This window comes from Phyllostomus discolor, chromosome 3 (assembly GCF_004126475.2).
Source record: "Phyllostomus discolor isolate MPI-MPIP mPhyDis1 chromosome 3, mPhyDis1.pri.v3, whole genome shotgun sequence".
NCBI classification, from domain to species: Eukaryota; Metazoa; Chordata; class Mammalia; order Chiroptera; family Phyllostomidae; genus Phyllostomus; species Phyllostomus discolor.
In genome coordinates this window covers 122,969,397-122,994,733 of record NC_040905.2, presented here as the reverse complement: position 1 = coordinate 122,994,733, position 25,337 = coordinate 122,969,397, and the positions used below count along the sequence as shown (strand labels likewise).

At 46.0% G+C, this 25,337-nt stretch overlaps 1 protein-coding gene and 1 pseudogene across 1 annotated transcript in view; both read left to right on the top strand.

Moving 5' to 3' along the window:
* The first annotated feature begins 214 nt into the window (after positions 1-214).
* The window catches only part of SCNN1B (sodium channel epithelial 1 subunit beta), a 61,526-nt gene continuing 36,403 nt past the window's right edge, over positions 215-25,337 (top strand). The window contains 1 exon segment of the mRNA XM_036021387.1: positions 215-326. The gene's annotated coding sequence lies outside the window, so the exon portion shown is untranslated.
* Positions 13,145-13,278, top strand: LOC114513580 (annotated as a pseudogene).

The following is a 25,337-nucleotide window of genomic DNA, read 5'->3' as shown; positions in this document are numbered from 1 at the left end:
ATGTGTGCGGTGGTGGTACAGTTGGGAGTGTTGGATGTGCGTTGATGTGGCATGCGGGTGAGTGAGCGTGTGGGACCACAGTTTGGTGGGGATGAAGGGAAGAAAGAGGGGCCAAAGGAGGCCGCTGGGGAGTCAGGCTGGTTCGTGTGGCGGGGCCTTGGGCGCCACCAAGCTCCGCCCACGGCCGCTCCCGGGCTTCCCCGCCCCTTCCCCTGCTAGCTCTCCGCCCTGTTGCCGCAAGCTTCCAACCCCCTGTCCTATTCCACTTCGCAGCCACCGTGCCCTGCGTGCGCATCCCAGCCACCGCGAGCTGCCACAAGAAGCAGGTATGACAGCGACCACCCGCCCCCCCCCGCCCCCGCGAGTGCAGGAGAGGCCCCTGGCCCTGAACAACTGCGGCTTGCGCCCTCCCCTGTCCCAGCCCCAGTTTCTCATGGGGGCGCTCAAACACTGCGGGGACCCAGATTCTGGGTGCTGGGGGTGTACTGCAGGGTGAGACAGTCCCCTGGAGTGTGGGGTGAGTGAAGCGGCGAGTCCCAGGAGCTTCTGGGGCAGCAGAGAGGGAGGAGGGGCGCGGTCAAGCGTCACTCAGAAGGATGACAAGAGCGACACTAGGGAGCGTGGATTTCGTGCTAGGCGCTGCGAAGCACAGCATTTTGTTAGAATGAACTGACTTCACCACACAGCATCCCTGTGGGTGGCCTCGACCACTGTATTGAGGGGAACACTGAGAGTCAGAGGGTGCAGAAGAGTCCCTGGATCCCAGATTTAGCCCAGGGAATCTGATGCCAGAGCCTACCTGTGGAGCCGCCTCAGGGAAAATGTGGTTGTATTCTCTGAGTGCCCCCTCTTGGGAGTGCTGGCAAGCAGGCTGGATCTGAACCCTTTCCTGTCTATCCCCCGGAGAGGATATGTCCAGACGATGTCACATCACTTTGGCATGCTGAGACAGGCTTCACAGCACAGAGGAGGGACCTTCTAGTGGGAGAACTGAAGCATGGAGAAGTTTAGGGAGGAAGCAGCAGAGCCTCTCCCATCCACAGAAAACTCAACAGCACTCCCACCCCATCTCCACCAGGGAACCCTCAGGATGAGGGGGCTTGTGAAGGCTCCCCCAGACCTAGGCATCCCTGTGGCCCTGACGATATGACGTCCAGAAGTGACCCAAACTTCCTACCTACAGACTGTACACTTCCATGAGGAACGCATGGATCAACCCATGCTCCTTTGTTAATAGCCTTCTAGCCCCTGCCCTCCCTGCCCTCTAAAGGTAACCACCTCCATAATTTGTTCCTTCTAGACCTTTCCTACTCTCGTAGAGAGCATGTGAACTGCATAGTAATATTGTGGGCGGCTGTTTGATAGAAATGACCTAATCCATCCATATTATTTGCCAACTTGCCTTCTCCCTCCCCCCAGTTATCATTTCCTTGGGAGTTATGCATATTGCTGCGTATAAATCTAGCTTGTTTATTTTCACTGCTGCATAGGTTTCCACCCTGGCTGTGCCTCCCAATGGGCTTTCAGGTTGTAAAAATGGGGGAACTGGTTTTTATTTCAGCCTTTTGTGTAACTGATACCTCTGGGTTAAATAAGAGTTTTTGCTCATTGTCCCAAGCTGACATCATGAGGTCTCAATTTGGGAGACAAAGTTTCATCTCAATTGCACACACACATGTACCCATACATGCATATACACATGCACACGTGTGCTCTCAGGCCTACACACATGCATGTGCACACATTCATACCTGTGTGCACTACACACACATGCAAGGTGCATATACACATACTTCTATCCTGTCTGGCTATAGACAAGGACAAACACAACAGCCCCTCTAGCTGTGGTCCCTCTAGCTGAGTCCAAAGGCCTGAGACAGCCAGGCCACAAGCTCTGCCTGTCCAGGCCCCAGTGAGCAGAGTTCCCATAAGGTATCGCATCCCAGGCTTCTCTCTAGATGCTCCCCATGTTACCCCACCCTCCAACAGGAGATCGAGGAGTTAGGAAGCAAGGTGACAGACAGGAGTATCCAGGGTCCCATTGGCGTACCACAGACTTCTCAGGTCCAGGCTGTGTCAGGAGAGTCTGCTTGCTCTGGAATGTGTGCCAGGACCCATCAAACATTTGTGGGAATGCCTGATAAGAGCCAGTTGCAGAAAAGCTGGAATCAGAGATGCTTGGTTGTGATACAAGTATCACAATGCCACCTCCGCCCCTGCCCAGCTGGGACAATTCCCTTCCCCTGCCTGAGCCACAGTTTTCTCATCTGCAATATGGGGATGATGACAATGGCAACTTCCCAAAATGTTGAGAGGGTCAGTGAGATGAGGAAGCACAACATTTAGAACATTGTCAGCACCTGATGAACAGGAAGTCTTGTCCTGAAAGGACAGACCCGGAGATGGCCCCAGGGTGAGGTGATGCTCAGAGCCACCATTTGGGATCTCGTCCACACCCCAAGCGCAGGCAGAGAATCCTGAGTGCTGAGTGGAACTGAGGGTGAGGGTTTCACTTGTTGAGAGCCAAGCCCAGCTCTCGGTTGAGTCCAGAAATGTCAGGGCATTTACAAACGGCCTACTGTGTGTCCACCCCTCAGTTAAGCTACAGAAATGAAGTCAGACGAGGTCCCATCTTCAAGATACAGGAAAGAACAGAAGTCACAGAGGAGACCTGTGGGCAGCTTTTATGACAACTACACGCTTTTAAAAACTTTAGCTTACTCCCAAGATTTAAAAAAAATGAGAGATATCATATAAAACTGTCTTTCTGGGTCCTCTTGAGAAAAGAAGATCAGCAAAGTTGACAACTCTGGGCTCAACACATGGCTCCCCACTCTGATGGGGCAGGTACTCTCCAGGGTACCTCATCTCCACATGCCCCACTCCTCATTCTTAAAGAGCAACATAATATCAAAGTTAATAACACCAATACCACAAACAGCTTCTACATCTCAACTCTGACACAGATGTGGTCTAAGGCAAACTACTTAGCATTTTTGTGACTCAATTTCCTTATATGTAAAAGATGGGTAATAAGTAGCATGTCTCTATGGGTTATTTTAAGCATGAAATGAGTCAACAACTCTTACAGCAGTGCCTGGTGCATGGTCAACACTATCTTAGTGTTGATGCTGATGCTGATAGTGTTGTATTAGCTGCCTGGTAATTTGTACTCCAAACTGTACTCCATATAAAATACTGTGGAAGTACAAGTCAAAGAAGAAAGAAGGGAGAGAAGGAAAATAACATTTTGAGCTCCTTCTTCAAATAAGAAGCTTCAACCCTAGATAATTTTTTCTGCCCATGGACAGGAAGAGGATGACAAGGAAACAAGAGGAGGGAACTTCTAAAGTGGGTTTTGAAGGATGAATAGGAGTTTCTCTGGAGCAGTAGAGTGAAAAAATAACCTTTACAAAGGCCTGGATGCATGACCAAATGAAGCATGTTTAGGAAGTGACAAGTAGTCCAATGCAGCTTTGAAGTGAGGTATCTCAAAATGTAGAGAGAGGTGGAAGATGAGTCTGGGGAGACAGAAAGGGACCTTACAATCATGATAGCGACTGTGGCAGGAAAAGAGATGCATTTTTCCTGTGCAACTATTTCAGTCAGGTCCTCTTGTAATCACTACCCCTGGAGTCCTCATATGCTCCCTGGGGATCAGGTTTTGTAATCCCCCATAGGCTCAGGGAGAGTGAGCCCTAAAGATCAAAGTTGCTAGGTCTACCTACATAAAAATTAATATTTTTCCACAACCCAAAACAAAAATACCCATAAACCCAGGCATATCAAACAAGTAAAATTATTTGCCACTTTCACAACAAAGAGTCAATTTCATGGATAAAGAGCTCTTGCAAATCAAAGACCAACCACCCCATCGAAAAAAGAAAAAATAAGAGTAAAGAATATGAATTTGGCTATTTACATAGAGAGAAGTACAAGTGGATTGCAAACAGATGAGAAGATGCTCAACCATACTCCAAGAAAAGAAGTGTTCAATATCACATGGGTTCCGTTTTCTCCTGCCGGATTGCTGGGTAACGTGTGTGTCTGTGGAGAAACCAGGACTCTCCAACTCTGCTAGTGGGAGCACAAACTTGGGTAACCTTGGAGAAAGTTAGGAACATTTTCAGTATGTAGGATGACTCTGCCATTTCATATCTAGGACTGTCCCCAGTAGATATCCTTGCATGGAGCACAACGTGCTGGAACAGAGATAGCACAGTATGTTAAGAGCAAATAATTAGAAACTATCTAAACATCCATCAGAAAGAAACTAAGGGAATTCCAGCCAAGATGGAGAAGTGGGTAGAAACCCTTCGCTTCCTCACACAACCAAAAGAAGGATAACAGCCAATTTAAAATCAATAAACAACCAGAAGCACCAGAAAATCACACTGCATGGAACTCCCAACAACCAAGGAATTAAAGAAAAAATCAACCAGAACAACCAGACCGGTAAGTCGGACTGCCCAGGCCAACTCAGAAAAACCTCCAGGCAGCTGAGGGGCAGGGCTGACTGCCGAAATTGGCAGAGCTGCGAGGGAGGGACTAACTTAAGGGAAAAACTGAGACTCAGAGCTGACTGTGGGCTAAGGCTGGGGCTGCCTCGGTGAAAGATACTTCCAGTCTCACATGATAGTCTGTTGGAAAGTGTGCTAGAGATAAGCAGGCAAGCTGCATTGTTCCCCCTCTGGCCCCACCCACACAGGCAGCTCCATAGAGCAGCAAAGAGGGTTGCCCTGCCAGGGTGAATACCTAAGGCCTCACCCTCTTACAACTAATCAGGTGTGCCAAGACAAAGAAATATGGCCCAAATGAAAGAACATAGAAAAACCTCAGAAAGAGAACTAAGTGATGAGATTGCCAACCTTTCTGATGCAGAATTTAAAGCCCTGGTAATCAAAATGCTCACAGAACTGATTGAGCTTGGTCGAAAAATGAAAGAACAAATGAAAGACACCCAAAATGAAATAAAGCAAAATATTCAGGGAACCAACAGTGACAAGAAGGAAACCAGGGTTCAAAGCAATGATTTGGAATAAAAGGAAGAAATAAACATCCAACTGGATAAGAATGAAAAAACAAGAATCAAAAACAATGAAGAGAGACCCAGGATTCTCTGGAACAACCTGAAATGTTCCAATATCTGAATTATAGGGTGCCAGAAGGAGAAGAACAGCAGCAAGAAAGTGAAAACAGGATCTGGCCACGATGGAGGCACAGGTAGACACACTGTGCCTCCTCTCACAACCAAGATAGGGACAACAACAATTTAGAAACAGAATAACAACCAGATCTGACAGAAAATTGAACTGTATGGAAGTCGGACAACCAAGAAGTTAAAATAGACACGTTCATCCAGACTGGTAGGAGGGACAAAGTCAGGCAGCCGGGCGTGGGTCGAGGAGTGGAGAGCAGAAAGCATACTGGGCTCATAAGGCAACCGGGGCACACAAGACCGCAGCGGGTGGACCCTGGGCACACAAGCGGCAGCTGGTAGACCCCAGCTGATGGAAGGCAACCAGCAGACCCAGCGAGGCGGCAATTGTGAAGCAAGGCACTGCGCGCAACCCAGGATTACAGCGCTGGGAAACAGAGCCTTCGGGACATGGATTGAAAACACCTGTGGGGGTTGAGGTGCAGGGAGAGACTTCCAGCCTCACAGGAGAGGTCCTTGGAAAGTCTCACAGGGTGCCCAAGCCTACCCACACGGGAATTGGCACCAGAGGGGCCCAGTTGGCTTGGGGGAAGTGGCAGAAGGGATTGAGGTCCTACAGAGAGCGGAGCAAGCGCCATTGTTCCCTCTTGGACCCTGCCCCCACATACAGCATCACAGCCCAGCTACTGGGGTGCCCTGCCCTGGTGAATACCTAAGGCTCCGCCCCTCATATGTAACAGGCGCAACCTGACCAAAGGGAGAAAATAAAAAGATGGCTCAAACAGAATTCAAATCCTCACAACCAGTACTTTTAAGTAACTGAGAGACAGCCAACCTATCAGACGCACAGTTCAAAGCACTGGTGATCAGGATGCTCACAGAATTGGTTGGTTTTAGATGCAAATTAGATGAAAAAATGAGGGCTACAATAAGTGAAATGAAGAGAAATGCACAGGGAACCAATAGTGATGGAATGAAAGCTGAGACTCAAATCAATGGAGTGGACCAGAAGGAAGAAAGAAATAATCAAACAGAAAAGAATGAAGAAACAAAAGTTCAGAAAAATGAGGAGAGGCTTAGGAACCTCCAGGACATCTTTAAACTTTCCAACATCAAAATTATAGGGGCACCAGGAGGGGAAAAGGAAGAGCAACAAGTGGAAAAATTATTTGAACAAATAATAAAGGAGAACTTTCCCAATGTGGCAAAGGAAATAGACTTCCAGGAAGTCCAGAAAGCTCAGAGAGTCCAAAAGGACTCAAGTTGGACCCAAGGAGGAACACAGCAAGGCACATCATCATTACATTAGCCAAGATTAACATGAAGGAGAGAATCCTAGAAGCAGCAAGAGATAAGGAGACAGTAACCTACAAAGGACTTCCCATCAGACTGTCAGCTGATTTCTCAAAAGAGACCTTGCAGGCAAGAAGGGGCTGGAAAGAAGTATTCCAAGTCATGAAAGCCAAGGACCTACATCCAAGGTTGCTCTATCCAGTAAAGTGCTTCTCAGATAAGGTCAAGTTAAAGGAGTTCATCATCACCAAGCCCTTATTTTATGAAATGTTAAAGGGACTTATCTAAGAAAAGAAGATAAAGAAAAAAACATGTATAGTAAAAGGACAGCAAACTCACAATTATTAACAACCACACCTAAAACAAAACAAAAAAAACCCACTAAGCAAACAACTAGAACAGGAAAAGAACCACAGAAATGGAGATCACATGGAGGGTTAGCAACAGGAGAGTGGGAGGAGGAGAGAGGGGGGAAAGGTACAGAGAATAAGTAGCATAGATGGTAGGTAGAAAATAGACAGGGGAGGGCAAGAATAGTATGGGAAATGTAGAAGCTAAAGAACTTATGACACATGGACATGAACTAAAGGGGGGAATGTGGGTGGGAGAGGGTGTGCAGGGTGGAGGGGAATGAAAGGGGGATAATGGGACAATTGTAATAGCATAATCAATAAAATATATTTTTTTAAAAAAAGAAAGTGAGAGGATCCAAGATGGAGGCATAGGTGGTCACACTGTACCTCCTTGCGCAACCAAAACTAAGGACAAGAGTTTACAAACAAAAAAACAACCAGAACAGAGAGAAATGAACCCAACAGAAGTCTGAATACCATACATTCAGTCTGGTAAGGAGGTGTGGAATCGGAGGCCTACAGAGAGGGGTCGAGGGGTACCGGCAGGAAAAATCGGTGGCTGGAAGATGTGCACACTTGCAGGACGCAGACCACAGACCACAGCTGACAGACTGGTGGCAAACCCTGGTTGCGAGAGGCAACCAGCAGACTCAGTGAGGTGCGCAAGGCAGCTGGCTGTCCCCAGCCGCACATTCACACACAGAACTTAGTGAAAACAGGCAGCGTGACACAGACCACGTAACCCAGGGACCCAGCGCTGGGAAACAAAGCCTGAAGGCATGGATTAAAAACACCTGTGGAAGTTGAGGCTGGGAGTACAGCCTCACAGGAGGTTCCTTGGAGAAACCCACCCACCCAGGAGCCAGCACCAGAGGGGACCAATTTGCTTGTGGGAAGCAGCAAGGGGGACTGAAGTCCTGGTGAGAGCGGAGCAGGTGCCATTGTTCCCTCTGGGACCCCGCCCCCACATATAATGTCACAACCCAGCGACTGAGGTGCCCCGCCCTGGTGAATACCTAAGGCTCCGCCCCTCATATGTAACAGGCGCGACCACAGCAAAGGAAAAAATATATTAAAATATAAAAGATGGCTCAAACAGAGTTAAAAGCCCCAGAGCCAATTTTGTTAAGCGACCGAGAAATAGCCAACCTATCAGGTACACAGCTCAAAGCACTGGTGATCAGGATGCTCGCAGAATTGGTGGACTTTGGTCATAAATTAGATGAAAAAATGCAGATTTCAATAAGTGAAATGAAGAAAAATGCACACGGAACCAATAGTGATGGAAAGAAAACTGAGTTTCAAATCAATGGAAGGTACCAAAAGGAGGAAAGGAACAACCAAACAGAAAATAATGAAGAAACAAGAATTCAAAAAAATGAGGAGAGGCTTAGGGACCTCCAAGACATCTTTAAACATTCCAACATCCAAATTATAGGGGTACCAGAAGGGGAAGAGGAAACACAACAAATGGAAAAGTTATTTGAACAAATAATAAAGGGCAAGTTCCCCAATCTGGCAAGAGAAATAGACTTCCAGGAAGTCCAGAAAGCTCAGAGAGTCTCAAAGAGGTTGGACCCAAGGAGGAACACGCCAAGGCACATCATAATTACATTAGCCAAGGTAAAAATGAAGGAGAGAATTCTAGAAGCAGCAAGAGATAAGGGGACAGTTACCTACAAAGGAGTTACCATCAGACTGTCAGCTGATTTCTCAAAAGAGGCCTTACAGGCAAGAAGGGGCTGGAAAGAAGTATTCCAAATCATGAAAGCCAAGTACCTACATCCAAGAATACTCTATCCAGCAAACCCTTCATTTAGAATGGAAAGGGAAATAAAGTGCTTCTCAGATAAGGCCAAGTTAAAGGAGTTCATCATCACAAAGCCCTTATTATATGAAATGTTAAAGGGACTTATCTAAGAAAAAGAAGATAAAAAATATGAACAGTAAAAAAAGACATCAAACTCACAATTAGTAACAAGCACACCTAAAACAAAAGCAAACTAAGCAAACAAAGAGAACAGTAGCAGAACCACAGAAATGGAGATCACATGGAGGGTTAGCAACAGGGAAGTGGGAGGAGGAGAGAGGGGGAAAAGATACAGAGAATAAGTAGCATAGACAATAGGTAGAAAATAGGTGGAGGGCAGGAATGGTGTGAGAAATGTAGAGGCGAAAGAACTTATAACACATGGACATGAACTAAAGGGGGGAATGTGGGTTGAGGGGGTGGGCAGGGGGGAGGGGAGTGAAGGGGGAGAATGGGACAACTGTAATAGCATAATCAATAAAATATATTTTAAAAAAGTGAAAACATATCTGAACATATAATGAAGGAAAACTTCCCCAATCTGACAAAGGAAATAGACTTCCAGGAAGTCCAGGAAGCCCAGAGAGTCCCTAAGAAGTTGGACCCAAAGAGGAACACACCAAGGCACAATCATCATTAAGTTACCCAAGATTAAAGACAAAGAGAAGGACTTCCAGCACGATGGAGGCATAGGTGGACGCACTGTACCTCCACACACAAGCAAGATGGGAACAATAACAATTTAGAAGCAGAATAACACCCAGAATTGACAGAAAATTTATCTGAATGGAAGTTAGACAGCCAAGAAGTTGAATAGACCCATTCATCCAGACTGGTAGGAAGGGTGGAGATGAGCTGCTGGGCACAGGTCGGGTCACTGCGCAGAGAACAGGGAGAACTGGGCACATAAGGCAACGGGAGTGTGTAAGGCATCTGGGGCACACAAGATCGCAGCTGGTGGACCCTGAGTACACAAGCGACAGCTAGCAGACACAGTGAGGCGGTGATTGTGGAGCAGGGCAGAATGCACAACCTAGGATCCCAGGGAAGGGACTGAGGTTCCACAGAGAACAGAACTACCCCCATTGTTCGCTCTTGACCCCGCTGTCACATACAACGCCACAATCTAGCGACTGGGGTGTCCAGCCCTGGGGAACACCTACGGCTCTGCCCCTCACCATAACAGCAGCAACCAGACGAAAAAAAAAGAGAGAGAGAGAGATGGCTCAAACACAGAGAGAGAGAGAGAGAGAGAGAGAGAGAGATGGCTCAAACAGAACAAATCAGGGCCCCAGAACTCATCCTTTTGAGCGACCAAGACATAGCTAACCTATCAGATGCACAGTTCAAAACACTGGTGATCAGGAAGCTCACAGAATTGTTTGAATTTGGTCACAAATTAGATGAGAAAATGCAGGTTACCATAAAAGAAATGATGGAAAATGCACAAGGAACCAATAGTGATGGAAAGGAAACTGGGACTCAAAACAATAGAGTGGACCAGAAGAAGGAAAGAAACAACCAAACAGGAAAGAATGGAGAAATAAGAATTCAAAAAAATGAGGAGAAGCTTAGGAACCTCCAGGACATCTTTAAACGTTCCAACATCCGAATTATAGGGGTACCAGAAGGGGAAGAGGTACAGCAACAGATTGAAAACGTATTGAACAAGTAATAAAGGAGAACTTCCCCATTCTGGCAAAGGAAATAGACTTCCAGGAAGTCCAGGAAGCTCAGAGAGTCCCAAAGAAGTTGGACCCAAGCAGAAACACACCAAAGCACATCATAATTACATTAGCCAAGGTAAAAATGAAAGAGAGAATTCTAGAAGCAGCAAGAGATAAGGAGACAGTAACCTACAAAGGAGTTCCCATCAGACTGTCAGCTGATTTCTCCAAAGAGACCTTACAGGCAAGGAGGGGCTAGAAAGAAGTAGTCCAAGCCATGAAAGCCAAGAACCTATATCCCAGATTACTCTGTCTAGCAAAGCTTTCATTCAGAATGGAAGGGCAGATAAAGTGCTTCTCAGATAAGGTCAAGTTAAAGGAGTTCACCATCACCAAGCCCTTATTTTATGAAATGTTAAAGGGACTTATCTAAGAAAAGAAGATAAAAAAACATGTATAGTAAAAGAACAGCAAACTCACAATTATTAACAACCACACCTACAGCAAAACCAAAAGAAACTAAGCAAACAACTAGGACAGGAACAGAACTACAGAAATGGAGATCACATGGAGGGTTAGCAACAGGGGAGTGGGAGGAGGAGCGAGGGGGAAAAGGTACAGAGAATAAGTAGCATAGATTGTAGGTAGAAAATAGACAGGGGGAGGGTAAGAATAGTATGAGAAATGTAGAAGCTAAAGAACTTATAAGTATGACACATGGACATGAACCAAAGTGGGGGAATGGGTGGGAGAGGGTGTACAGGGCGGAGGGAGTGAAGGGGGGAAATGGGACAACTGTAATAGCATAATCAATAAAATATATTTTTAAAAAAGACAAAGAGAAAATCCTAAAAGCAGCAAGAGATAAGGAGACAGTTACCTACAAAGGAGTTCCCATAAGGCTAAGAACTAATTTCTCAAAACAAATCTCACAGGCAAGAAGGGGCTGGAAAGAAGTATTCTAAGTCATGAAAGGCAAGGACCTACATCCAAGATTGCTCTATCCAGCAAAGCTATTGTTTAGAATGGAAGGGCAGATAAAGTGCTTCCCAGATAAGGTCAAGTTAAAGGAGTTCATCATCACCAAGCCCATAGTATATGAAATGTTAAAGGGACTTATCTAAGAAAAAGAAGGTAAAAGGTATGACAATAAAATGACAACAAACTCACAGCTATCAATGAATGAACCTAAAAGAAAAGAAAAACAATGAAAACAAAAACTAAGCAAACAACGAGAACAGGAACAGAATCAGAGAAATGGACATCACATGGAGGGAGTTCAGTGAAGAGCAGGAAGGGAGGGAAAGGGGGAAAAAGTTACAGGGAAAAAGAAGCATAACTAGTAGGCATAAAATAGATATGGAGAGATAAAAAATGGCATAGGAAACAGAAGACTCAAAGAACTTATATGTACAACACATGGACATGAACTAAGGGGGGCGATGCTAGAGGGTTGGGGGGGCAGGGTGGAGGAGTGATAAAGGGGAAAAATTGGGAAAATTGTAATAGCATAATCAATAAAATACTTTTTAAAAGTTTAAATAGAAAAAAAAGAAAGGAACTAAGTACTGTATGTGTCAGAACAGCCACACAAGAGAATATGATGCAGCCATTTAAAAGAAAGCAGTAGCTTTTGACCTGACTGGTATGACTCACTTGGTTGGGCATCATCTTGGAAAGTGAAAGGTTGAGGTGCATGCCTGGGTTGCAGGTTCATTTTCCCCCTCCACCCCACAGGTCCAGGTGCATAGGATCAAAGTGTCTCTCTCACATCAATATTTCTCTTTCTCTCCTTCTCCCTCCTTTCCTCTCTCTCTAAAAAGTAAAATAAATAAAATCTTTATAAAAAAGAAAGCAGAAGCTCTTCATGAAAGTATACCTCCCAGATGTACTGTTAAAGCAAACATGCAAGGTATAGAACAGGGTATAGTATTATGCTGTGTGTGTGTTTTTGAAGGGGACTAGGTAGCATATATAGTGTATATATTAGTATATGCACATTAAAATCTGTGGGACACCCTGGAAGCTGGTGACAGTGGTTGACTTTGGGGAGGGAAGTTAATGATCTTAAGTGAGAAGGAAGGTGAATCTTTAAAGCACACAATTCAGTACTCTTTAGATATTTTCCATCCATGTGTTTGTTATAATTATATCACATACATTTTCTACATTTTCAAAACAAGCATAAGTTTAGAAATAAGGCTAATCCCTACATTGACCACTACCCAAATTACAAATTATGTTTTCAAGTAGAATAGAAATTAAGTCCTTAAAAAGGGAGGACTTTGATCACAAATGATCAAATATTGTATGATTCCACTTACGTGAGGGACCTAGACTAGGCAATTTCTAAGAAACAGAAAGTAGAATAGAGGTTACCAGGGGCTGGGAGAGGGGAGAATTGGCAGTTGGTGTTTAATGGGTCTAGCATTTCATTCTGTTTAGGAAGATGAAAAAGCTCTGGAGTTGAATGGTGGTGATGGTTGCACAAAAATGTGAATGTGCTTAATAGCACTGAAAAGTACACTCAAGAATGATTTAAATGGTAACTTTTATGTTGTATCTTTTGCCACAAAGAAAACAGGGATGTCCAAAAAAATAGAGGCTTTGATGTCAGATTGTTTGGATTCTAGTCCTTGGTTCCGCCACCAGTTAGCTGTGTGTACTTTTGATCAAGTGCATGTACTTCTCTAAGCCTCAGACTTCCCACCAGCAATGGGGCTGTCAGAGAGCCCAGCTCCCAGGACTCCTGAAAGAATTAAGTAACTTTACCCATGTGTCGCTGGGACTATTATAGGAGGTCAGGATTAGGGTAATAAGGCTAGAACAGCCACTGGACCAAATATTAAGACCAGCAGACTCAAAGACTGTACTTTCAGGGATCATTTCTATAGTTCATTACTAGAGATTTCTCTGAATGTGTAGAGCACCTGAAACCATGAGGAGGAAGAACAGTGTTAAAAAAAAAAAAAAGAAGGACCAGCACATTCAGATGGGACAAGTGTCTAGTGAGTTTGTAAAGCATCATCTTCTGGCACCTTTTAAATTTGTAAAATTTAAAAATTATGTGTTTCCAAATGTCACTTACAAAATGCAGTGTCAGACAAAAGTTTCTTGGCTGTTGGAAATACGCAAAAGGTGCAGGGATTCTTAACCTGAGGCCTAGTAACCTACAGAGCAATTTGAATCCTGGCCTTGTCACTTATTGGCTGTGTGACCTCAGGCAAATTACTTAACCTCTCTGTATTTCTGTTTTGTGTGTGTGTATTTTTTTTCCATTTATAAACTCGAGACATATGCTTACCTCATTAGGGGTGTTATAAGAAGTAAATGTGTCAAGTGCTTAGAGCAGTACCTGGCACACAGTAAGTCCTAAATAAGTGTTAAATTAATTGAAATAAAACTGAAAGTCTTAGCAATTTTGTTTTTTAAAAGGAATTTATTTTTTACAGTAAGGAGACAGTGTTCTAGCCAAGACATAGTCACAGGGCCAAGTTCTACCTGCAGGACTTCCCAGGGGTGGGTTTACTGGTAGGTGGCTTGGGGAGTCTGAATTGAGGTAAGGGGTGACCAGCTGAGGGGGAGCAGTAAGAGACTGAGGCTCTGAAAAGTTCGGGAACTTGTCCAAGAGGTAACACAGTTACAACAGAAAGTGAAGTCAGCCCCCACTTTCTCCTCCTCCCCTGTGCCTCTCTAACTGGGAACCACAGCTGGTGACCTCCAGGACAATTCAGACAGCCTTGCTTCCTCTTGTTGTTCCAGACAGCTCACTCTCAAGCAGAGAGATCTGGAAGGAGGGCTAAGATCCAGGAACTCAGGTGCACCCCCCTTCAGGAGCTACATCTGATCTGGCTCCATCAAGTGCTTTAAGCAAGGGCTGGGCTTCAGTCTCCCAAAATGAGCTCCCCCCACCTCAAGCCGATTCCTGAAATTCCACTGTGGATCTTGCACCTATGTCTATGTGTGAAATTTGTTGATTTTCCTGGTTGAAAGGCACCACCCCCAACTTAGGAGGTATCACCTTTGTCCTTTCTGAGTGGTTTGCAAAGGAGTGAAAAGAATTTGGATAGAGCCCTAACTGGTGTGGCTCAGTGGATTGAGTGCCAGCCTGCAAACCAGAAAGTCTGCAGTTCAATTCCCAGTCAGGGCACATGCCTGGATTGTGGGCCAGGTCCCCAGTTGGGGGCATGTGAGAGGCAACCAATCACTGATGTTTCTCTCCTCTTTCTCCCTCCCTTTCCCTCTCTCTAAAAATAAATAAATAAATAAATAAATAATAAGAATTTGGATAGAGGCTTTGGGGAGTTTGGTCAGTGAGAGAGGCCACAGAGAACTTTCAGCATCCGAGGCTGTTGACCTGAGGGCACCTTTGAAGGACTGTTTTAGACATTGGGTGGATGTAAAATGTTTAGAAGTGTGGCTGGCACAGGGTTGGTGTTCCCTAATGGAAGAAGGGGCCACTTACTAGTTCAGTGGGTCTCTGGAGAGACAGTTCCAGTCCTTAAAACATTACTGCCAAGGTTTAAGGGTTTAAATCCCCCCAGATTCCATAATTTTTCTTAGGGAATTTGTGTTAACAACTAAGAGTTTGGTGCCCTGGCTGGTGTGGTTCAGTGGATTGAACAGCCAGCCTGCAGATCAAAGGGTCGCTGGCTTGATTCCCGGTCAGGGTGCATGCCTGGGTTGCAGGCCAGGTCCTCACCAATCGCAGGAGGCCACCAACTGATGTATCTCTCTCACATCAATGTTTCCTCTCCCTTTCTTTCTCCCTCCCTCCTCCTCCCTCTAAAAATAAATAAGTAAAGTCTTTTAGAAAAAAAAAAGAGTTTGGGAGTCAGACAGGCTGGAGTTGGAGCTCAGCTGTGTGACTGTGCAAGAAGACACTAAACCTTTGAACCTCAATCCTGGCCTATGGACAGGGACAATGATAGTACCTCCCTCAGGTGTCTGGTAAGGTATCAGCAAGCTCAGGGCACACCACCTGAGCTCAGTGGCTGCTGGCAGCTGACCCCCAGTCATTGATCCCACCAGTCTCACTGCTCTGGTTAACTCCAGAAATGCTGCTTTGTCCTTGCCCTACTTGGAGAAAGGATTGTGGGTGGGGCCATGGGAGGAGAGGCCTGGGGCTGAAAGACACAAACACCTGTCCCTGTAGAATTCAGAGAAAGTTTAAAGATGGCAATCAGGGCCTGGGTGTGTGTGCGTGTATCAAGGGAGGGGTGAAGGGCAAGAGGGGAGAGCAGACCAGGTTTGCAACTTGGTGGCTGTTGGAGCAGGAGCCTGTCCAAGACCAGAAGACAGAGGATGCTCTGGACAAGGGGTGCTAGGCAGGTGTATTAAGCACAGAAGGCAAAGCATGGGAGTGGGGGGAGCAGTATGGGGCCCATTTCCCTGCATCAGGGATTATTAAGGGATTGTTTCCTTAAAGCTGAGACACCAGCTCACAGGAATCTAAACTCCTAGAGAACAAGGATTTTTTTTCTGTTTTGTTCACTGCTTCACTCTGTAGCCCTAGCTCCCTGTAATGCTCAATGAATATTTGTCAAACAAATGAGTGGTGAATGGCTGCATGGATGAGTGCCAGCAATGATGAGCAAGCCACATCTGTCAGCCCCCAGGAGACTCCTCAGCACCCTACCCTGAGACACACTCTCCATCCACCTTCCAACTCCTGAACTCCCACTGGTGCCCACCAATGGCGCCAGGCCTGAGGTGGGTGAGCTGTGTTCCTATTGAATCTTATGATCTAGTTGGCTGAACCCCTGACCTGAAGACCTCTCCCTGCCACATGTTGTTCCTTCGATGATGTGTGGCCACTGCATGTTGTTTTGTTTGCTTGTACACAGCAATGAACTGCCTCGGCCACTGATAAAGTTTATCAAATAAATGCTGATGGGGCCCATATGGCTTTAATAATAATAATAATAATAATAATAATAATAATAATACAGTGTTTTTAAGTATATGCTACCTACCAGGCACATGTGTTATGTTATGGGATTCTTTCTGAAATCGAGAAGTTTAGGTACAAATATTCTCCCCAGGGACACACAGAGGAACTAAGCTCTTTCACGGCACCATCTTGCTGTATACCTCCAACAGTCCAGTGAAATGGTGCATGGGATTGTCTGCATTTTGCAGATAAGGAAGCTGTCTCAGAGAGGTTAAGTAACTTGTTGCAGTCGTACAAAGCTAGCAAATGGTGGGTCTGGGATTCTAACCCAAGCAGAGCTCACTCTGCTCACCCTGCCTCTCAGTTGCCAGGAGTCATCTGAAAGGTGACTATGAAGAAGAGAGGAAAAGTTTACTCCATGACAGGGCTCTTGAAGGCCTTGTTCCACCTGTGGCCACAGATAAAGTTTCAGCTTTTCACTCAAGATCTGCCCTGAGTCGCTGTGTGGGTGAAGATCCTAATTGCCCCCAACAGTGAGGCCACGCCAGCACCCCTCTTGCATGTGGCTGTGGGCAGTATCCCTCACCTTCTGGGACAGCAGATTCTCCGCTTCCATATCTCCCTGGGAGCCTGGGAGATGGCCATTCACAGAGCCTGAGGCTAAGGCTCAGAACAGCCAAGCTGGATTTCAGAGGCTGGCAAGAAGCAGGAGTCAAGGGAGCAAAACTTCACCCTTTTTCCCTTCCTTGTCTCTGATTCACACCTTTCACCTAGTGTTTAAGGAGGAAGGTTTCTTTCACTTCATCTTAGCCTAAAGGTCCAGAAATGGTGGGAGAACGGTTTATTCAATAAACTCCAATGCAGCGGAACCCATTCTGGAAGTCTAGGGCACAGGGAGCCCAGCTGAGCCAACACTAATAGAAAAAGGCATGGTGAGCCATGTTTTGCCTGTCATCTCATCTAATCTGCACAATAACCCTATCAAGTAGGAACATGATTGGCATCATCATTATCATCACCACCATCATCACCACTATTATCATCACCATCATCCCCATCAGCATCCCCATCACCCCCACCAACATTATTACCCTCACCATCACCACCACCACCATCATCACTGCCATCCCCATCAACCCCACCATCTCCAGCCACAATATCATGAACATGACTTCCCAGGCCCAAGGTCCAACCCGCAGATGGTAAGACAGACCCAGAAGACATGACACATCCATCCTCTAGAAATATTAAGAATTTGGGCTCTAGAGTCTGAAAGATGCAGATTTGGTTCTTAGTTTTGACACTTTCTAGCTGTGTGACTTCAGGCAAGTGACCAGAGTCTACATCTGTAAAATCAGGCTGATCACAGTCCCTGCATCATGGGGCTGTGATGAGGGTCACAGGAACTGGTGCATGCAAAGTGCTGGGCCCAGCTGAAATCATAAAAGGAAACAAGCAGAGGAGAACACTCTGGCAAGGGGAACAGCAGTTAAGGGGAGAGCTAGGGACATTTGGTTGGGAGCTCCCAGCAGCTCTGAATGTTGAGGGGCAGGTGCTGCCCAGCCAGTGTGAGAACAGCATGGAGGGCCAGCACAAGGCAGCTGGGCAGTAGGACTGAAGAGATCACTCAAGGGCTCATTTTTTCCCCCATAAAAAGCCAGGGTGTGGAGGGCGAGAAGGACAGCTGTCACCTGGAACAGGGATAAGAGTTCAGAGCTGGAGCTGCGATCTGTCCAGTGTGGGCAAGATCAGGGAAACTGGATCCTTTTCCACGCTGGATGGAGGAGGTTCCAGCAAGAGCCAGCCACTCCCTCTCACGATCCAAAGGGTTTTCTGAAGCTGCCAGCCCAGACCTCCACCATCCATGGTGCCATTTCCCTCTGGGCCCCTCCCCCTTTTTTGATGATAGGTTTCTGAACAGCAATAATGATGGGTACCTAAAGTCAATCCTACATCAGTCAACCCTGAGCATTTCATTTCAGCCTCCAGGGCTGCCTCGAACAACTGTGTGGGTTGTGTGCTCCACAGCTCCAGGGGTGTCATTCATGCAGAATATATTGTGAATGGTGCCCCCTAGAGTTGTGCAGTACACAGCCCTGTGGGGTAGCTCTGTAGGCCTTCTTCTTCTTGGAGACAGTACAGAATAGATCTTGGGTGCCCCAGATCTGGCTGCATTCAAGGCAGAGAAGACTGAGCAACATTTGCCAATCATGACAGAGAGAGCCTTGCTGTCCAAGGCTTGTCCTTGAAAAGGTTGTACCTGGGGATTGCAACGACCAGTGATGGGGGTGGATTACTGATTGTCCTTAATGTAGATTATTGAGAGACAATGTAGCATAGTGGTTATAAGAGCAGGCACCGGAGTCAGGCAGACGTTGGTTCAATTCTGCTCTAATACCTTCATTGTGTGACTTTGGGCAAATCACTTGACCTCTCTATGCCTATTTCCTCATCTGAAAAATGGGTTTATAATAAATGGGCATGGGTGTGTCCTAATCCTGCCTCTCAGGTGGAGCTACCATGAGAAGGAAAAAAGTGATTCAGGTAAAGCTCTAAGCATAGTGTACACTGGGTAGTTAAATGGTCACTTCAGTTAACGGTCAGTGACATCACCAGCCAGGGAGATGGAGCTTAGACTGGCCCATTGGAAGGCAGCTCCCTGAAATCCTGCCAGGGCAATGAAGGACTTGGGGCCCAATCTGAAGTCTTTGGCCCAGAGCCAGATTAAGCCAGTGCTTGATTGGAATTTGTCAGCATAGCTTTTTCATAATCAGGTGCTATTACAGTTTCAAAGATTGTGTGGTGGAGAGTGTGCGGGCAAATGCTGGGAAGGAAAAGGCCTGCACTCCAGGTTTCTATGCTGACAATTCATTCCTCTAAACCAGAGGTCAGCAGTCTGTAACCCCCAGGCCAAGTACAGTCCTCTACCTGTTTTTGTGCAACCTATGAGCTAAGAATGGTTTTTCCATGGCTATTTAAAAAACGAGAGAAAAATAATATACTATGACACATGCAAATGGCAAGAAGTTCAAATTTCAGGATTCATAAATAAAGTATTATGGAAGCACATCCACGCTCCATCATTTATTATTACCTGTGGCTGCTTTTGAACTACTTTCGTAGCATGTAGCTGCCACCAAAACAATGTGGTACACAAAGCCTAAACTGCTTGGTCCTTCACTAAACAGTTTGCTGACCCCTGCCTAGCACATGGATCCCAAACTCTGCTGCATGTTGGAGTTACCAGGAACTTTCTTTTTTAAAGAGGTTGCTTATTTTATTTATTTGTTTTTATTTTTTTTTTTAATTCTCACCTGAGGACACACTTAGAGGAGAAGGGAGGGAGATAGAGGGAAAGAAACATCAATGTGAGAGAGAAACATAAATCAATTGCCTCTCATACACACCCCCCAACCAGGTGCAGAACCTGCAACCTAGGCATGTGCCCTGACTGGGAATTGAACCCACAACCTTTCAGTTAATGGGGTGACACTCCAACCAACTGAGCCACACTGGCAAGGGCTACCAGGAAGTTTTTAAAAACTTAAGGCTCAGATCATGTCCTAGACAAAGTAAGTCAGACTCTCTGAGGGTTGAGCCAGGTATCAGATCCACTATGCAGCTGAGTTTGGAAACCTTTGTCATAGCCCCTACTTTGTGCCTCCTCCTGCCTTACCTGGGAGGGCTGAACCAAGCTCAGAAAGCTTGCCCAGAATTTAAGCACCTTTTTGCCCCAAGACCTGTGGGCAGGGTTGCAGGCTGGCCCCCGTGGGCCTTATTTTGTGTGACCCACAAAATAATTTTTAAAAAAATTATTTGAGATAATTTTTTATCTCTAATAATAGAGATAATATCCCACACAGTAATTTTTAAAAATAAATTTGCCTCTTTTTTAAAAGATTTTATTTATTTTTAGAGAGAGGAGAAGGGAGGGAAAAAGAGAAGGAAAGAAACCTCAGTGTGTGGTTGCCTTTTGTATGCCCCCTACTGGGGACCTGGCCCGAAACCCAAGTGTGTGCCCCGACTGGGATCGAACTAGCGGCCCTTTGGTTTGAAGGCCAGTGCTCAATCCATTGAGCCACATCAGCTAGGGCCCATGCAGCAATTTTTAAAGCTTGAAATTTCACTGTGGCATCTGGGTTCAGATACTCTTGAAGTCCCCATTTCCAAGTGGCAATAATCCTCTGGATCTGACTCGGCTTCATTGTTTAACATTGCCTGCTCGATCCCTGAAAGCATTTGAATTCAAGTGCCCTGAATTAACAGTAAGGAAGTCTAGCCCAGCACACTTCAAATGTTAACATGCACATGTGTTCCTGGGGGCTTAGATTCTAATTCAGCAGGTCAGGTGGGCCCACATGTTATATCTCTAACAAACTGCTAAGTGATGCTGATCTGGAGGGCCTGGTACTTTGAGTAGTTAGGCTGTTGACTATGGTTCTCAAACTTCGGTATGGCCCAGAGTCTCCCAGGGGGCTGTTCAAACTCAGTTTCTGATTCAGAAGGCCTGGAGTGAGGCCTGAGGATTAGTCTTTGTAACAACTGTCCAGGAGATGCTGCTGCAGCTTGTCAGGAGCCAGACTTTGAGAACCACTGCTCTAAGCTGTGTGCTTGACCCACTGGCTCACACCTAGGGTAGGGGGCTCAGAGGTTCCCCAGACAGCAGGATCTTTATTCCATCCAATGATGTCAGAAGCTCAGCTGTTGCCGAGGAAGTCAGGTCTTTCTTGGCTTCTTCAGTCAACTGTCTCTTTGACCAGACCCAAGCAGTTTCTTTCAAGTTCAAACCCACAATCTAAAAACAATTAGAGCCTGGAGATGGCAGGATTTTCTCCCCCACGGAGATCTCACATTAGATACTACAGGTGGCAGTGCTCAAACAGATTTGAACCCCAGATATGGGGACTTGGGTGGGCCCAGGCCTCCAGCCACAGAGCAGGTGGGAAGAGGCCACACCCCAAAGATAGCTGTGGCTGCCGCAGCTTCAGGAGCAATGGCAGGGCCCTCCTGAGGGTCAGGCTGGGCCCAGTGCCATCCACTGCAACTGCCTTGAACAAGAATGATCACCCTGGCCAGGACCAGTTTCTCAGAGTCCTCGAACCTGAGAGGGCTAGCGGATGGATCTGGATGGCTGAACTAGTGTTGATCAGAGATTATGTATTATTTAATACATAATCTTCCTGGACCCTTCCAGGCAAAGACTGGCTGCCTCACAGGGGCTCTGAGTTGGCTCAAGAAACCCCTGCCCATTGGCCATCCCAGGCAGAGCCATGTGACAGGACAGTATGTGGGGCCTGGCCCCTGAGATGGGGAGGCTTGGGCAGCCTTTGTGCAAGCCCCGGCCCACCACTCACCAGTGGGGTGACTTTGGGCATCAGCTGCTCTGTGGAGGGGCGATGATGACACCTTGCAGGTCTGACTGGAGGATTACATGAGATGGTGTGTGGGTAAAGTTCTGAGGCAGCATCTGGCATATGTTAGGCGCTCAACAAATGGTGGTTGCTGCTATCAACATAATAATAGATATTAGTTATGATTATTTAGTTATGTGAACTGCTCTAACCCAGACTCCCTCCCATTCCCTGCATCCTGGTAGACAGAACATCTTGCTTATGCGCAAAAAAGTACCTATTTGGCCACAAATAGTCAACTCCTATTTAAGTGCCTACTGTGTGCTGGCCATGGTTCTAGGCCAGTGACATTCAGTATAAATATAACATAAGCCCAAGTCTGCCCCACACAAGCAACTTCAAATTTTCTGAAAGCCACATTTTTTTAAGTGACAAGAAAAAAGAAACAGGTGAAATTAATTTTAATAATATATTTCATGGAACCTCTATTTTCAAAATATCATCACTTGAACATGTCATCAATATTAAAAGTTATTAATGAGATTTTTATGGTCAACACATCTTTTTAAAATTTTAGTTGTGGTAAACAATTTAAAAAGCAGAACGTAATTTACCATCTTAACCATTTCTAAGTGTACAGGTCAGTGATGTTAAATATATTCACATTGCCATGCAACCAACTCCATCTCCAGAACTTTTCTTAATATCTTCTGCCCCTCTCTTTCATACAATGTCTTTGAGGTCTGGACAGTGTTTTACACTGAGGGTACATCTCAGCCCACTGAGTGGCAAGTCTATCACTAAGGAGTCGCCACATGTGAGTAGTGGCTTCTGTGTTAGACAGAGAAGTTCTGCTGGGGCAAACATGGGGATGAGAGGCCAGTGCACACTCACAGGAGATTTAGAAGTCTAGTGTATGGAGACAGATGGGAAACACATGAGTAAATCAGATGGTCTCTGATGGTATATTAGTGCTACAGATTATAAATAGGGCCATGGGCTAGGGTGTTCCAGGGATAGGGGGCCAGGGTGTGTGGCATTTGAGCTAAGACCTCAAAGAAGCAGCCAGCTCCATGAAGGTCTAGGGTGGTGGTCCTCAATTCTGCCCATGCATCAGATTCTGTGTGAAAGTTTAAAAATAAGTATATAGACACCAGGCCCCACATCAACCTGCAGAGTCAGAATAGCTGAGCGTGAGATCCAGTGTGTGTGTGTGTTAAGAGCTCGCTTGAGCCCTGGCTGGTGTGGCTCAGTGGATTAAGTGCCACCCTGTAAACCAAATGGTTGCTGGTTTGATTCCCAGTCAGAGCACATGCCTGGGTTGTGGGCCAGGTTACCAGTAGGGGCCACACGAGAGGCAACCACACATTGATATTTCTCTCCTTCTCTTTCTCCCTCCCTTCCCCTCTTCTAAAAATAAATAAATAAAATATTTTTTAAAGAGCTCACTTGAAACACAGCCATGAGAGCTGTGGTAGCTTCTGAGGACCAGTGGTGAAATGATTTTGGCATATTGGAGGAGCAGAATGTGGAAGGACCAGGGTAGGAGAGGCATATGGAGGGGAACAGCAACCAGGCCTCAACTGGCCCTTGAGACAATAGTAAAGAGTTTGGGTTTTATTCTAAGTGTGGTAGAAAGTTTTTGTGGGACTTGTCACAGGAAAATGCAAGGTCTTCTGAACAAAAATTTTGAACACTCACTCTTTGCCAATGGCAAATAATAATAATAGGTTTAAGGTACCATGTATTATTGCCTTTCATCTGGTAATGGAGAAGGATTTCCAGGGTGGGTGGTTAAATATGAAATATGGCAGTGTGTTTCCATAGAAGGGTATGGAATCTGTTGGTTGGGGGGCAGGGGATGACAGGCTTACTGACCTGGTCTTCCCAATCCTAGACTTGGGAGGGAGTCCTCTAGCCTCCTCCCTCCTCACCCCCTTCTCACCCTAATGCCTATTGGTTCTTTCTCTTTTGACAGCTTTTATTAGTCTGCTCAGGTTGCTATAACAAAATACCACAGACTGGGCAGCTTAAACAACAAAAACTTGTTCTCTCACAGTTCTGGAGGCTGAAAATCCAAGGTCAAGGTGTCTCCTGAGACCTCTTCTTGGCTCACAATTGGCCTCCTTCCTGTTATGTTCTCATAAGGTCTCTTCTCCAAGAGGGCACATCCCTGGTGTCTCTCTGGGTGCCCAAACATCCTCTCCTTATAAGGAGGCCAGTCAGATTGGATTGGGGTGCACACTATTGGACCCACTTGACTTCATCATCTCCTTAGAAACCCTGTCTTCAGGTGCAGTCACATTCTGAGGCCCTAGTGTTTAGGGCTTCAATATATAAACTAGAGGGAGGGGACACAATTCAGCTTAAGTGGCAGGTGGACAGAAGGAAACCAGGTGCTTTTCTCAACCCACAGCTCCTCCCCACACACACACTCACACAAGCAGCAGCTATATTTGGATGTTTAAGTAAAAAGCACCTTCCAACTGGAAAGGTCTCCAGCCTGAAAACCAAACCAATGAACAGCAGCTGAATTTCAAACCTGCCCCCATCCCTGAAGGTCATACATACTTACGAAACACCTACTGTGTGCAAGAGTCAAGCTCAAACACCGGGAAATCTGTCCTGGGATCTCCTCACCCAGTAAGACAGATTAGAGAGGGATATAAATAACCATGATGTAAGACACATGGGAGCAAATAAAATAGGAGCTGGTCCACAGAAAATATCATGGAGCTACAGGGGCAGGAGGAGGAAGGGGAGAAGATGACTTTGGTTCAGTGGGGACTGGGAAATGAAGTAGGTTCTATTTTCCCTCATTTTAAGATGGGACAACCAGGGCACAGAAAGGGTAAGTCAATTCTACAAGGTCACACAGCAAATGAGGGACAGATAGGATTTGAACCCAGGTTCTTAAGCATTACCCTATTTTAAAGGAGAATGAGGGAAACAAAAGGTGATGTGTAAGTTGGGGACACACTGAAAGGTATCTTGAACACCAGCTAAGGCTTTGGCCTTTGTTCTGCAGAACGGGGAACTGTTGAAAGTTTCTGACTGAAGTGTGCTGTGGTGACAGCTGAGCCTCTGGGAAGTGCAGCACAAAACCTGGAGCATTCATTTACTGAGCTGGGAAATTCCCCTTCCCGTACCCGTCTTTTCTAAATTGCAGGTAAGTAAGAAAACTTCCCAGCCACCTACACGTTTTCATCTTTCTTTCCCCGACAAGGATAATAATAGCCAACATTTACTCAATGCTGTGCTAAGAGATTTACGTACATTATCTCATTTTAATCCTCCCTGAAAATAAAGGCCCAGGGAGGGAGGTGTTATTGCTGGCCCGTTTACAGATGAGATACCAGAGGCTCAGAGAGGTGCTGTGATGGGTCCACGACTCCGCCCAACTCTATCTGACTCCCAAGCTCACATTTTGAATAATTATAGAATAATTCATGTTTCCCAGTGGAAAACAGAGAGCTGGACTTACTACATGGGCCTCCAAAATAAGGCCAGGTTGGCCTTATTTTTCTGACTCTAGTCAGGGACACTTCATTTTATTCCCAGGTGGGTAACCACCTCCCTCCTCCACCCCTACTCTCCACACACCACTGGCATCTTCCAAGGCTCACAGATACTCTGCACTCCAAGTTGCCTCCAGCCTTGGCAGGGAGGCAGGGAGGCAGGGAGGGGGCCAATGAAACTGGCTGCATTCTTTCCTGCTGGCTGTCAACACACACCACCCACCCTGGGCAAGTGGCCACTTGTATGGCTAGGGAGGGGAGGGCTGTGAGCTTGTGTGCTCACTATTGGCATCC